Source organism: Stomoxys calcitrans, chromosome 5 (assembly GCF_963082655.1).
Source record: "Stomoxys calcitrans chromosome 5, idStoCalc2.1, whole genome shotgun sequence".
In the NCBI taxonomy this organism is placed as follows: domain Eukaryota; kingdom Metazoa; phylum Arthropoda; class Insecta; order Diptera; family Muscidae; genus Stomoxys; species Stomoxys calcitrans.
In genome coordinates this window covers 70625173-70642039 of record NC_081556.1, presented here as the reverse complement: position 1 = coordinate 70642039, position 16867 = coordinate 70625173, and positions in this window count along the sequence as shown.

The window sequence follows — 16867 nt, the reverse complement described above, 5'->3', positions numbered from 1 at the left end:
AGCCTCTTGAAATTTTACACAAATATTTCTTATTAGTGTAGGTCGGTTGGGATTGTAAATGGGCCATATCGGTCTATGTTTTGATATAGCTGCCATATAAACCCATTTCGGATCTTGATTTCTAGAGCCTTTAGAGGGCGCAATTCTTATCCGATTGGAATGGAATTTTGCACGACGTGTTTCGCTATGACTGCCAACAACTGTGCCAAGTATGGTTCAAATCGGTCCATAACCTTATATAGCTGTCATATAAACAGATCTGGGGACTTGATCTCTTATTCGATTTGGCTGAAATTTTGCATAAAGTATTTTATTATGACTTTCCACAACTGTGCCGAATAAGGTTTAAATCGGTCCATAACCTGCTATAGCTGCCAAAATAAACCGATCTGGGATCTTGACTTCTTGAGACTCTAGAGGTCGCAATTATTATCCGATTTGTCTGAAATTTTGTTCGACGGATCTCCTCATGGCCATCAACTTTACTTACTTTAATTGGCTATGACAGAATATTTGTTCCACTAGCCGAACGTAGAATAGCGTTCCAAGCGCCTCGACCTTCTGCGCTCATTCTAAAATCTCTGACACCAAGTTTCGAGGTGTCTCCCACAACTTGATCTTTCCATCGGGCTTTTGGTCTTCCCAGTTTGCGTGTACCACCGTGTTTGCCTTCAAAAGACTTCTTTGCTGGAGCTTCTTCATCCATTCTGACAACATGACCTAGCCAACGGAGCCGTTGTATTTTGATGCGTGTAACTATGCTATCGTCGTCATACAGCTCGTGGTTCATACGTCGCCTATATTCTCCGTTAACGCAAACTGGTTCATATATTTTACGAAGAATCTTTCTCTCAAATACTCCAAGCACTGCCTCATCTGCTTTCATAAGTACCCATGCTTCAGAACCATATAACAGCACGGGTAGTATCAGTGTCTTGTAAAGTGTAGTCTTCGTCTGTCGAGAGATGGCCTTGTTTCTAAACTGCTTACTTAGTCCAAAGTAGCATCTGTTTGCCAGTATTATTCTTTGCTTTATGGCAAAACTGGTGTCATTCGTTTCGGTTACGGCGGTGCCGAGGTAGATAAAGTTACTGATTATCTCAAACTTGTGATTCCCAACTTTCTCCATGTTCTTTATCTGCTCGGTTGTATAAGGCTTTTTGGGAGTTTAAACCATCCATTTCATCTTATCTCCATTTTTGACCATGACCATCAACATACGTGTTTATTATAGTCTGAATCCGTCTATAGCCAGATACAGCTCCCATAGAAATCGATCTCTCTCTTTCACTTCTTGAGGCCCCAAATTCTTATTCGAATTGGCTGATATTTTACACAGGTCTCCAACATATAATTAATTTGTCGTCCGTACCGGACCATATCGTGATATCGCTCTAACAGCAGAGCAAATCTTTTCTTTTATCCCTTTTTTGCCTAAGAAGAGATGCCGGGAAAAGAACTCGACAAATGCGATCTATGGTGGAGGGTTGCCAAATTCTGGCAACACTGTTTTCATATATAGGCGATGGTTTCAATAAACTTTTTTACGTTGCAAATTGGAAAAAGTTTTCACAACATCGGAATAAAAGGATGGCAGGATGGTTGTATTTTCAGAAGGTTACCAATCGAAAAGCCTTAAGTGTTCATGCTCGACAGCATGTTCTTGACCTCATGCGCTGATAGCAAATTTGCTGGAAATTTTAATTAACAAGTATTCCCTTTTTCACAGATTTAAAGGAAAAGTGATGGTGTGTGATACAGCAGGAAAATCAAAAATAATTTTGTATGTATGTGGCCAAAGCATCGATTGCAATTTAAGAGTTAAACTTGAAAATGTGGAGATATGCTGTGCAATTAGTCTGTTATGTATTTCGCTTGAGGCGTTTCAAAAATTATTCGAAGAAAATACTTTATAGGAATGTCTTCACTTATATTAGGTTATGGTGTTAACCTACAGTTAAATTCACTTTGCTCATATAACACATTGTGGTGCTGTGGGAACGGAAGAAGAAAAGATGTGCGTTCTTTTACAAGATGTTTTGTTTCATATGGATCTCTCAGATGCGGATTTAAAGGTGCGGTACCATATTTTTATACCCACCACCGTAGGATATATCCCCTAGTATATTCATTTAGTCATTCCATTTGCAACGCATCAAACATCAATTTCCGACCCTACAAAGTATATATATTTCGGATCGTCGTAAAATTCTAAGACGATTTAACGATGTCCGTGTGTCTGTCCGTCCGTCTGTTGTCATCACTCTACAGGCTTCAAAAATTTAGATATTGAGCTGAAATTTGGCACAAATACGTCTTTTTGACGCACGCTGGTTAAGTTCTTGAACGGGCCAAATCGGATCATATTTGGATATAGCTGCTATATAGTCCCATTTTACGATAAAGGGTCTTATGCCCAGTAAAACTTTATTTTTCATCCGATTTTGCTCAAATTTGAATCAATGAGTGGTTTAAGGCTTCCTGACAACTGACCCAAAAATGGTACAGATCGGGCTATATTTAGATATAGCTACCATATAGACCGATCTCCCTATAAAGGGTCTGAAGCCCATAAGAGCTTTATTTATTACCCGATTTCGTTGAAAATTAAAACAGTGGGTTTTTTTAAAACTCCCGATATCTGACCTAAATATAGTTCAAATCGGACTACATTTAGATATAGCTGCCATATAGACCGACCTCCCGATAAAGGGTCTGAAGATCATAAAAGCTTTAATAATTACCCGGTGAAATTTGAAACAGTGAGTTATTTTTAGCCTTCCGACATCTGATCTAAATATGGTTCAGATCGAACTATATTTAGATATAGCTGCCATATAGACCAATCTCCCGATAAAGGGTCTGAAGGCCATAAAAGCTTTTTTTTGTCCGATTTCGCTGAAATTTGGAAAAGTGCGCAGTTTTAAGCCTCCCAACTTCCAACCCAAATATGGTACAGATAGGACTATATTTAGATACAGCTGTCACATAGACCGATCTGCCCTAAAAGTGTCTGAAGACCATAAAAGCTTTATTTTTTAACCGATTTCGCTAAAATTTGAAACTGTAAACCTTCACCGGTTTGTGACGAAAGAGAGTTTACATATATTCCCGAGGGGGTGGGTAAACAAAGTTCGGGAAACTTTAGAGTACTGGGAAACTTCCCCCTAACCGCAATTGCCACGTGATCAGCATACGCGATCACTTTTACGCCTTTTCTCTACTGACCCATCTTTTTAGATCCACAGATCCCAAGCCTGCCGTAATGCATCTTTTAGTAAGTAAGTTATTAATAAACTTTCTTAGGGTAGAGTTGATGCCTAGAAACTCCAACTCCTTTATGATTGACGCCGGTTTTACGTTATTGAAAGCACCTTCAATGTCAAGAAATGCTTCCACTGTATATTCCTTGACAGCGAGAGAACCCTCTATGTAGCCGATTAGGTCGTAAAGGGCTGTTTCAGTGGATTTGCCTAAACTATATGCAAGCTGCTGCCATGACAGACGATCTCCAGGGATCTTTGCCCTAAGATATGTTTCTATCAACCTCTCAAGAGTCTTCAGCATAAAGGATGACTGACTAATATTACGCAAATCTTTCGCCTTCGTGTGGTAGGGTTTTCCTGCTTTCAGAATGAAAATGACCTTCGTGTCCATCCCACAAGTATATATGACATTCTGATACAAGCAGAGCATATCTCCCCAAGCCAGGGATCCAGTCTATCAGACACAGCTTGTAATTCAACTGGTAATACATCATCAGGGCCTGGGACTTAAAGGCAGAATCTTCCTTAGCCTAGAGGCCTCAGATGTATCCTCCATGGAGCTGCAGAATTCTACCCAGGATTTTTTCTGAGCCTTTCTCAGCTCGCCCTTATATTTTCTTAGCTGTGCCTTATAGAAGTCCCAATCGTGTGGTGCTCTTGTGGCTTTTGCTCTGTAAAAGAGTTTTCTATAGTCCTTTCTTAGACCAACCAGCTCTGGGGTCCACCATGGCGGTCGCTGTTTGCCCCTTGGCTTGGCACTAGAGCATGGTGACACAAGCGAGTCATTCTCCGTAGTTTCTACTTCCTTTTCTAGTCTAGAAGGGATAGTGGTGCAGAATTTGTGACGAAATTTATCCCAATTCGCCTTTCTTCTGTTTAGCCGAGGGACCACTACTTCAATGTTTTTTCCAAGGCTAAAACTAATATAACGATGATCAGAGAAGCTGTGGTCATCCCAGTCGCAAATTTTTTCACTTATATCTTCCGACACAACGGTTATATTTAGTGCCTCCTACCTGTTCCTGGTAAAAAAGGTCTGTTTATCCATTTTATTACAACTCGCCTGAATGAAACTTATAATATATTCGACAGGCAGCTCACCACTTTCGTTGACATCCAAACTTCCCCATATCTGGTGATGTGCATTAGCATCACTTCCTACCAGCGACTTAAGGTTTGAAGGCAGCATCTCTGAATCGTGTGCCATATATAGGGAAGCCAGTCAGTAATAAGACTTGTTTATTTCAAGGCTGGCTACTACTAAATCTTCAGTGCTTGGCGACGGAAGAAGAAAAACATTTAGACTACACTTTGCAAGAATACAGGCTCTGTGTCTCCCATTCCCCGTACCCTTGAGAAGTTTAAATCCCGGAATTCTTGGTCCACGTACCATTCCTCTACACACCCATGGTTCATGGATAAGAACCACGTTAAATCCCCCAGCCATCAGGAGGACCTTTAGTGCCGCCGAAGCGGCCTTACAATGGTGGAGATTTATCTGTAGTAACCGGACCATAGTCAGGATTCAGAACTTTCACCACTGTTGTGTTAACGGAGTAAGGGGGAATTTTAGTTCCTTTTAGTGATGGCTCCTTTTAGTTCCGTTCCACAAAAGGAACTAGTTCCTTTTCTTAGTTCCTTAGATCCTTTTTCATTTTCGATCGTTTTAGTTCCGTTCCACAAAAGGAACTAGTTTCTTTTTTTAGTTCCTTAGCTCCTTTTTCGTTTTCGATCCCCTTTAAAGGAATAATCCTTTATACAAAACAAAAAGAGAGCTTTGAATTTTGTTTCGAACCTTAAAATTAGTGTTTTTAATTGTAGCTATAGATACAAACATTCCGACTGTATATGTAATTAAATTTAAAATTCATATTTTGTACCTTGTTTTAAACAAGTATTAAGTCTCGATGCTGAGAAAAACGCGAATCGAAGCCCATCAAAACAATTTAGATTTTTTGACAATAAAAAAATCATATGTGGATGCAACCACGTTTCTATAGTTGTGCCACCACATTCATTTAATGTGGTTGCCACAAATAATTTATTTTCCTTTAACCTAAATCACAACGTACACAGTTGTTAAGTCCTAGTTAAGAGCGTGTACCTTATCGCACATGTGATTCTGTGGAATAGCGAAACTGTCGGTAGGAAGAGGAAAATCCTATGGGGAGATCGAGGCTCTTACTGAGTGTAAGTCAGCTAGAGGTAAGTAAAGCTTTCGGTATCATAACAGGACACATAAGGCTACGGGCTCACTTATGGAAAATCGGTGCGGCAAGGTACATCATGTGTAGGGCATGTATGTGAATCGATGAAACTTTGGAGCATATCCCATGTCATTGCCCGGCTTTCGTGGCTAACAGACACCGGTGATTAGGTGGGACACAATACCAGACATAAACCAACTAAGGGGCGCGGTATGGAAAACGATTAGGGATTTTGTTCTTTTTCGAGGTTACTTTTTGTTATTAAGAGAGCAAAACAAGCCGATTACTGGTTTATATGTACGTCCATAGTGGCATGGGCGGTTTAATATCAACACACTGTTTTCAATCTAATCTATTCCAACTCAGCCCGATACTACCATTAGTGTGTTTTGTTCATTAAGAGAGAAATTGTCTATTTTAGATGATTCTATATTATCTATAGTTAGAACGCGGAATATTTAAGAAAACTCACATTAAGTTAACTGCTTATCCAAAACAGTAGACATAAATTACCAGAAGTTTGGAAAATAAAATTTTTGTTCACGTGTTGACTTCGTTAATAATTGCTGATAAAATCGGCTATTAAGAGTTGGGAACTAGACTAGAGGTTTGTAAAAGTTGACTACTTTAAATCATAACGGAAATATTTTTTATTGTGAAAGTCATCACACATGCCTCTTATACAGTGGTTGGCACACTAATATATGTTTCAAATATTTCAAGCCCCATCGGCTTATGTTTTTGTGCACGTAGTACACAATAAGGTGCAAAAGTATGCATTTTTTGCCCTCCACTGTACATGTATACGTATGTGTTGTCCAATATCCACCTATGCGTTTGTAATGGCCAAAGTTTGTTTGTTCTCATCTTTAAGATATTCCATGATGTCCTTTATTTTGTATTGCCTTATTTTTCTTTGCAAATGGAAATTTGTCCATGAACATTCCCTTAAGGAACAGAGGCAAACATCTTTGACATCTAAAAATTTTTGCTTCACATTCTATTGTTTTATATTAATTGATATTCTTCCCAATTACTTTATCTTTTACATTAAGACTTGTGTGTAATATGATGTCAATATTATTTCATTGTATCCCAAAATATGATTATCTTCAATAAATTTGTATTGCGTAGACTTAACTCGACGACTCAAAAATATCTGACGTTTAGTTTTCCCATATGCATAAGCCGTATTAAATATTCAATGCTCTGTAGAGATTACCAGAATTCACACAACATCAAACTTTTTGGATTATTAAAATATGTTTTGCCTGCTACAGATATTTTGTATGCGTTCGGTTTAGGATAACCATTTCATTACCCAAGAGTCCATTAATTATTGGTCGAATATTCTTTAAGAATAGTCGGATATAAATGATTGAGTGAATCTCTAAAATATTTCTAAAGCTAACTCAAGCATGACAATAGATATAAATCTTCGATATGCCTGATTGCATGTGTCTTCCAAAAAGAGTACAAATCCTTTTGCTGTGTTTTTGTGTGCGTCACCGGATATTTTAACATTTCTGTTCCAATGTGTGGGCCAGCTAATTAAACTTAACCTCAACATCCATTTAGATGGACTATAATGCCTTTAAGGCGCATTCATACAAATCGGATTAGCTTGAAAACCAGACTAATCAAACAAATCGTAAAATTACCAAGTAAATTAATTTTTTGTGGCCTTTTTGGGTACACATACAAAAGTTTTAATGTAAGAACTGATAAAAATTATTGTTGTAATACTTCGTCCATGAGAACTGGACATTGAATAATTGTTAAGTACATTTTAGCAATTTATTAAAATATGTTTTGGGTTTATCGAATTTATTACTTGCGAATTAAATGTTATCATTAGAGAACTCCGTTTCTGGGTTTGTACACCCATATGACAGCTGATAATAGCAAACACTATCTGCTGACTGTTAGTAGTTAATTTTACGAGTATTACAGCAGTAGAACTGCTTTAGAGCTAAATGTCTGCAATTTACTGCTGAAAAGTCTGCTGCTTGTTAAAAATGACTGCTGCTCAAAATATGATGGGTTGTTGAAAAAAGAATAAAATAAAATCAAATGAAAGAAAAGGTTTTAATTTTTTGAAAGGAGGGAAAATACCTGATCGTTGCCAGAAAAAAATATGTGATATAATAACAAGTAAAAGCGTGCTAAGTTCGGCCGGGCCGAATCTTATATACCCTCCACCATGGATCGCATTTGTCGAGTTCTTTTCCCGGCATCTCTTCTTAGGCAAAAAAAAAAGGATATAAGAAAAGATTTGCTCTGCTATTAGAGCGATATCAAGATATGGTCCTGTTTGGACCACAATTAAATTATATGTTGGAGACCTGTGTAAAATGTCAGCCAATTCGAATAAGAATTGCGCTCTTTGTGATCTCAAAAAGTAAAATAGAGAGATCGATTTATATGGGAGCTGTATGGGGCTATGGACCGATTCAGACCATAATAAACACGTATGTTGATGGTCATGAAAGAATCCATCGTACAAAATTTCAGGCAAATCGGATAATAATTGCGACCTCTGGAGGCTCAAGAAGTCAAGATCCCAGTTATGAACCGACTTGTACTTTATTTGACATAATTGTTGAAAGTAACAATAAAAAACGTCTTGCGAAATTTCAGCCAAATCGGATAGGAATTGCGACCTCTAGGGGTCAAGAAGTCAAGTCCCCAGATCTGTTTATATGACATCTATATCAGCTAATGAACCGATTTGAACCATATTTGGCACAGTGGTTGGATATCATAACAAAATACTACGTGCCAAAATTCATTCAAATCGGATAGGAATTGCGCCCTCTAGAGGCACAAGAAATCAAGACCCAAGATCGGTATATATGACAGCTATATAAGGTTATGGACTGATTTGAACCATACTTGGCACAGTTGTTGGATATCGTAACAAAACACGTCGTGCAAAATTTCATTCCAATCGGATAAGAATTGCGCACTCTAGAGGCTCAAGAAGTCAAGACCCCAGATCGGTTTATATGGCAGCTATATCAGGTTATGGACCGATTTTAACCATACTTGGCACAGTTGTTGGATATCATAACAAAACACGTCGTGCAAAATTTCATTCCAATCGGATAAGAAATGCGCACTCTAGAGGCTCAAGAAGTCAAGACCCATGGATCGAAATGGCCCATTTACAATACCAACCGACCTACACTAATAAGAAGTATTTGTGCAAAATTTCAAGCGGCTAGCTTTACTCCTTCGGAAGTTAGCGTGCTTTCGACAGACAGATGGACGGACATGGCTAGATCGACATAAAATTTCACGACGATCAAGAATATATATACTTTATGGACGAATATTTCGAGTAGTTACAATCAGAATGACGAAATTAGTATACCCCCCATCTTCGCAAAAGACAAACATAAATAATAGCATAACATTCAACAGATAACGCGTGGTCAAAACAACATTCAAGTGATGAAACATTCAACAGCAGGGTATAGAAAGCCAGGGATAGAACTTTAAGGAGGCCAATGAAAATGTGTGTTTCAGTGGATCTTGGCTACAATAGTTCTGCAATTATAGCAGTAGTTCTGCTATTTCAGAACAACAGGCTTAAAGCTTAAATATGTGCTGTTAGCTGAAAATAACTGATGCTTAATTTATGATGGGTTTGTTAAGAGAAATAAAATGAAAGAGAATGATCACATGTCAAATAATTTGGGGTCGCACACTCACTCTGCTGTTTTATTGTTCATTGCACACGCTGTTTGTAAAAGAATTTTGTGCGCAGACAGTCTACATGCGTTTTGTGGCATATAAAAAACCGTCATCGTTATTGTAGACAATACACAGTGCACATGCATTATAAGCATCAAGTTGGTACGAAGCACTCATGCGGCATTTCCTTGTTTAAAATACCTTGTGACTGTTGTTCATCACATACGAGAAAAGTATAAAGGCAAAATATCAGAAAAACCAGACAAATGGGTTTCCTCGCAGAAGCGAAAAGTAAGAAAGGACAACACTTTGCATTCATAGATAGACCAAAAAACAAAAATGAGACAACCAGATTTAATGCAGTTTTTGAATGAGATATTGACCAATAGGCAAATTGATATGTGTGTCTCAGAGGTTTTTTTACACTCCATACGGATTTTTCATATAATAACAATATAAGCAAAAATGAGCTATAAAGCTAGTAGCCACGACAGTGTGGGCATTAGCAGATAAATAAAATTGACGAGGGACTTTTCGCCACCTGCATACCAATGACAGCAATGGCGTAGTGAACAATAATCTGTTGATCAGGTAATTATCTTTCATAAATATTACGCAAATTGAAAACTTCTTTTCCAACATACTTTGTCATGGTCATTAGCTGGTAGAATAAATGCCCAAAGTAATCAAAACACATGGCAGGTAATCATAAATAATAGCATTTCACCAAATTTTTTTCAATATTTAAGCAGTTTTTTGTCTTTAAAACAACAGGTTTTGTTAGCTGAAATAGAAGTACGTAATGTTTGTTAAAATAGCAGCACTAGCAGTTTGCTGAAACTGCAGCAATGTCTGCTTCATCTTTTAAACAAACTTGTTGTTTTAGCAAACATTTTTGCTTTTTTAAATAACAAATTTCGTTGAGTGCAGTCATGTGTATATTAACGGAGCAATCAATTGAGTAGCGAGTTTAGGCACCTTTCGAAATGTATGCCAAATGCATGCGATGTCATGTGAACAAGGATCTGTTGATCAGGTAATTTCTTTTCGGTAATATTCTGGAACTGTAATTGTAGCAAAATTAACTACTAATATTCAGCAGACAGTGTTTGCTATTTTCAGCAAACTTTTTTTATGCTAAACAGAAGAAAGGTGCAATGAAATAAACTTCGGCACACATTCTGCACGACTATCCCCTCCAGACTTATAAGGTAAGCGGAAACTGCGGAGGACAGAGACGTAATGGTCCAGCGGATCAGGAAGGCTGTAAATGACTCGCGTGTGTCAGCATGTCCTACAGCCAAACCAAGGAGCAAACAGCGCCCGCCATGGTGGACCCCAGAACTAGTTAGTCTAAGGAAGGGTTGCAGAAAGCTCTTAAACAAAATACAAGAACGAGCTGAGAAGGGCTAAGGAAGATCCAATCCTCGAAACCTTTTACGGTATGATACATTCAGAAGTCCGAGAAGGTATGGACAATGTCTAGTGAGGAAACACTAGAACTACTCGTTGATATACATTCCCCTTCGAACTCTCCAACGGACAATGTAGCTCCAGAAGAGGTTGGCACTGATATGTATTTGTCGGAGATTATTGGGGAAATTGTGTATGCGCCGAAAATCCTTTGGGCGATAAGAAGCATCGACTCCTTTAAGGCGCCAGGCCCTGATGATGTATCACCTGGTGAATTACTTTGTGCCTAGAGTAGTTGGTTTGGCTTAGGGAGATATACTCTGCTTGTATCAGCATATCGTGTATACCTTTGGGATAGAGGGGCACAAAGGTCACTTCCATTCCGAAAGCAGGAAAACCTAACCACATGAAGCCGAAAGATTTTCTTCCTGTTAGTATGTCAGCCTTTGTACTAAAGACTCCAGAGAGGTTGTTAGAAACATATCTTAGAGCAAAGATCCCTGGAGATAACCTGTCTCGCCAGCAGCATGCTAACAGTAAGGCCAAGTTCACTGAAATATAGAGAATATTTTAGCAGATTTTGTAAAAAGCGGACGAAAATATTTGCTAGAACACCAGCCTTAAGCTAGCTGAAATAGAATTAATGTCTGCTTTCCCATCTTTGGGAAACAAAAACTGTTGTTTTAGCAGACATTTTTGGTATTTTGTATAACAAATTATGTTGCTTTTTATTTTATTCTGTTATTATACACACCACCATAGAATGGGGGTTATACTTATCATGTCATTCCGTTTGTAACACCCCAAAATATTGATCTGCGACCCCGTTAAGTATATATATTCTTGATGGTTTTGACATTTTAAGTCGATTACGCCATGTTCGTCCGTGTGTATGTCCTCATGTCCCACTATCTGTAGAAATCGTGATAACGGTCAAACGCGTAGAGCTAGCTGCATGAAATTTTGTACAAATACTTCTTATTGATGAAGGTCATTGGGGATTGCAAATGGGCCATATAGGTTCAGATTTGGATATAGCTCTCACATGAAGTAGACCCTCAACTTGACTTCTTGAGTTCCTAGAAGCTACAATTATTAACCGATTGGGCTCAAATTATGCACAAAGTGTTCCGTTACGACTTCCAACAATCGTGCCAAGTAGCCAAGGTCTGAGTCGATCTATAACCTGATATAACTCCCATATAAACTGAACTCCAAATTTGACATCTTGAGCCCCTAAAAGCCGCTCTTATAATTTGATTGAGCTGACATTTTGCACGCAGGGTTTTGTTATGACTGCAAAATTTGAAGCCATTTGCTTTGCTCTCTTAAAATAGATTCGTTGTTAATTTTTCGTTGGCTTCAATGGACATTTTGCTACAGACAAGCTAACTAACATATCGTGCCCTTCCCGCGAAAATTGCTTATGCGACAAAAACCTAATTTTATAGATGGCGGTTTTTATTGAATATCTTTTGATATGGTCATAATAGGCCGTTCAAATTTGGTATAGTACGTTTGCTAAAACATTTTTAATGTGGTCATGTGTCAACTGATCTTCACGAAAAGATTTTCTTATGACTCATAAGATTACTGGTAAACTTCATAAAAATCGGATAAGATTTGGATATAGCTCCCATATAACTGTTTCAGCTGCTTTTTATTTCTAGAACCTTTGTAAGGGCATTTACAAAGCGATCCTCTTAAAATTTTGCGCATATATTATTATACAATACGTTATACAATATACGACCGATCTGTACGAAATTTTGTGAGGATTGGATTTTTATTTATCTACACAAATTTTACCTATTTTCATCAAAAGCGGTTCAGATTATATATTGCTCCCATTATAAATGCTCTGATATTTGGAGAGGTGTCTTAATTAGATATCCTCCTTATCAATTTGTTTTTGTTTGTAGGTTTGTTTGTGTGTTCCTTATAGATTCAGAAACGGCCGAACCGATTTTCTTGAAATTTAAACAGATGGTGTATAATGTTCATGTAGTGAAAATAGGGTACTATATTTTTTGATATCTGAAGGGTGGGCGGACCCTCCTCTTTACCCTAATTATAAGAAACGCCAGATCTTGGATATGGGTGGTGCGATTTAACAGAAATTTTGTGTGCTCTCTTACAGTAACCTACAAACAAAAAATTGGTATCCAAATCTCGGATGGGCTGCCTAGGGGGACGCCCAACCCCCGAAACCTACCAAATATATATATAGTCCAATCACGACAATATGGGACACAAATGAAAGGTATTTTAGAGTAGAAAACGTATCAGATATCCAATTGTCGGATCAAGTATTTGGGGGATCACCCAACCCCCAAAACCCTCCTTAATCGGACATATATATCGAAAATGGCAATATAGGACTCAAATGAATTGTATTTGCGAGTAGATTAGGAATTTGATATCTAAATGTGGGACCAAGTTTCTGGGGGTCAGTAGGGTAAGTTGGACTGTTTAAATTCACATTAATTATGCATGGAGAGTTAATTACTTCTTAATTACTTCTTTATTACTTCTTAATTACTTCTTTAATGGGGTCAAATCATGTTGTTATAAAACTGTCATTGATATGGAAATTATGTAGCCCTTTTTTGTTAGGGGATCCTCATTGTACATTGATCTCTATGCTATGTCACCCTTTCTTGTTGTGGGATCCTCATTATGTTGTTATAAAACTGTCATTGATATGGAAATTATGTAGCCCTTTTTTTAAAGGGGATCCTCATTGTACATTGATCTCTATGCTATGTCACCCTTTCTTGTTGTGGGATCCTCATTATGTTGTTTTAAAACTGTCATTGATATGGAAATAATGTAGCCCTTTTTTGTTAGGGGATCCTCATTATGTTGTTATAAAACTGTCATTGATATGGAAACTATGTAGCTCTTTTTTGTAAGGGGAATGGGGGATTCGCACTTGTGCAAGCTGCTTTTTCGATTAGGAATTTGGGATCCTACATTTTTAGTTCTGGGTGTTATTTTTAATTAGGGATGGTGTTGATTTAACTGATAAGTGGGATTGAAACTATTTGGTTCGTCAATTATTGAATTATAAAAATTCATTGAATGTGACCCTCACTGTATGCTATGAATGCTGTGGGTCTTGCTCATTTTTTGTGTGTTGTAAAAATGTAAACTGCGGTAAGGCAGAAAAAAGGGAATGTTTGGTTTGGTTATTATCTAATAATTGTTTTCATGGGTGCCTTAGTTGGGGATTAATGTTGACTTTTTTCCACTTAAAGTGTGACCGTCACTGCATTTTATGAATGCTGTGGCACTTGCGCATTTCTTGTGTGTGTGTGTGTTGTAAAGTGTGTAGGATATGTTTATTAAGGGGTTGATGGTCGTTTTCTAACTCTGAGTTTTTAATTTTTTTGGTCTCTATATGTTGCCAGTGAGTGGTATCTATAAACGCTTCATTGTGTTGTTAAATGCGACTAGGTAGTAAGGAATATTATCTGTGTGATTTCTAATAAAAACACGAAAGAATTTGAAAAAACCTATCATTTCTAAGATTTCTATCTGAAGAATAAGATGGCAAACCAACATTTCCAAATGAGCCAGACTTTGTTTTCCCAACAGGATGAGAATCAAAAAATACAGAATGAGAGCAACAATTTTCATAATTCAATTAATGAACCTGTTGCTATTTCTGTCCAACTTAGCCAAAATCTATTTTCGCAGGAGAGCAAAGAAGTATTTTTGGATTTTTCCCAAAAAATTTTACAACAATGTGAGGCCTCACAAAGTCAACAACTCATAAGTGACGATGAGGAATGTATTCCTGAGACTGATGATGAGCAAGATGATGGAAATTCTACCCAGGAAATATTTCCATGGAGATTGTTCCCAAACCATTTCGACCCAAACAGCCAGCCTATACCTGGATCGGTCGAAGACGATATGTTGCGGAAATCGGAAGAGGAGAAAGAGTCCGTATTGGACCAAGAGTTAAGAAAAGTTGAAGCGGACTGGAATACAGAAATGGATCCAGCTATTTTTAGTATTTTAGAAAGGTTTTTATACATTTCCTGTAAAAGTATAAAGAATTATAAATGAATTTTAAGAGAAATTTATATAAATAAAACAAAAAAAAAAAAAAACAATTAAAAACTATGTGTTCCTTTTTTTTGGGTGGGGGAAGGGGTTTCGTGGTTTTGGGGTTGATTTTGGTTTGTTTCTATCCACTTAGAGATTTTATTGGTCAGACACAAACATGTTAGTGTCGTTGTATGGTGTACATTTCATTAGAAGCTATTTAGATTGTATTGATAAACTAGTCGTGATACTTATGTTCGTTGATGTTGTAAAAGTGTTGGAATGCAAAGGAGTTTGGATAGAAAAATAAAAGGTTTAAAAAAAAAAAAAAAAATTGGAAGAACTCTTATCTATTGTAGTAGAAATGTAAGACGAATGGATTCCAATTTTGAAATTCAACCACAAACATTGGAATTTCGATTTCAGTTCCATCTAACTCGCCATTGAACGAACATAGAATTGTTTTTAATCCGTCGAAGTACCATTATTAAAAATTTTCGAATTGAATTTTTCCCTCAAAATATAAACATTTAAACAAAATTCCAAGTGAATTTTTAACGCGCCAAAGTACCATCGTTAAAAATTTTTTGTGATTTTTGCCTAATTTGCAAAGTGCGTTTATTTAAATACGCTAAACAAACATTCAGTGCAGTGGTAAATAAAGCAAAAAAAAAAACAACAACCAAAAGAAAACATTTAAATATAATAACAAAAAAAAAAAAAAACAAACAAAACAAAACAAAAATGGCTTTATACACTTGCGAAATTTGCCAAGAAAATTTCGTCTCCGTTTTGAATTTAAAAATTCACGTAAAAGAAGCACATAGGCAGTGTAGTATGTGTGGCGTTGTGCAACTAAGTAGGCATGCGCTTAATTTCCACATGCTAGTAGCACACAATAAAGAAAAAAATGTTGGTGGAAAAAAATCCCAACTAAAGATAGTGCGGAAACAACAAAACGGTGGAAAATTCAAAGAAAATATGCAGAAAGAAGATAAACAATGGAAACAGGCACAGGCCCAACACCAGTTTGTTAATATGTATTCAACGTCGGACGCTTTTCAACAACAACATCATCAACAACAACATCATGAACAACAACATCATCAACAACAACATCATCAACAACAAAATCATCAACAACAACATCATCTACAACAACATCATCAACAACAACATCATCATCATCAACAACATCAACGACAACAACAAGTTCAAGAACAACAACAACGAGAACAACAAGAAGAGCTGGTTAAACATCACGAGCAAAATATTCCTCGAAGCGAACAAATCGAAAATGACTTGGATCTGGATGAGATGGCTTACTACTTGAATGAATTAGATCAAATTCTAAGTAAACTACATCCAGAAAACCAGAGAGAAGAACAACAAGCACTGATCCAACAACATATTTTCAATGGAAATGTTCCTTCGACTTCGAGAGCTGCTCTACAACAACAACATCAGGAACAGCAGTTCCTAGGAAATCAACCTATTCAACCACAGGCCCAACAACAAGATTTGAATGAAGATATACCATCAAGATCGAGAGCTGCCCAAGACAAAGTTTGTAAATGCTGCAATATTGGAGTACCCGTTAGAAAGTGGTATACCCACTTGAAAACCAATGCCCATAAACGTAATAGCATTGCGATGAGAGCTCAATTCATAAAACAAACCAGCAGCGATTTTAAAAATCGGTTGGCTAAATATGAATATTCAACCATTAAAGAAACTCTGAATATTAACAATTTTCTCTCCGGAGGTATAGATTGCATAGAGAATCTTATTATGGAAAGTTTAGCGGAGCATATTTGCGTGAAATTTAATTTTCAATTACAAGCACAATATACCAAACTTTGCAGTGATGAATGGAAAAAAACAATTATGCATCACACCTCCAAAATGTCGCAAATAACAAGAAGCGACTCTATTGAGCTGCCATGTAGAGGAAATTAAAACTAAAATGTCAGAGTTCCAGGAAAGAGATTCTGGATGGGCTTTAGTCAATATTGAAAAACTCTACATTAACATAAATAAATGTACAGTTTTAAGAGGCTCCCAACATATAAAAACACCGAAAAAATTAGCAGATAGACGCGCTTGCTGCAATATTCTTAATGACGATGAATTTTGCTTTAAGTGGTGTATGGTAGCAGCCTTAACAACACCAAAGCCAAGAAACCCAACAAGAACATCCTCGTACCCCGTGCATATCAAACAGAA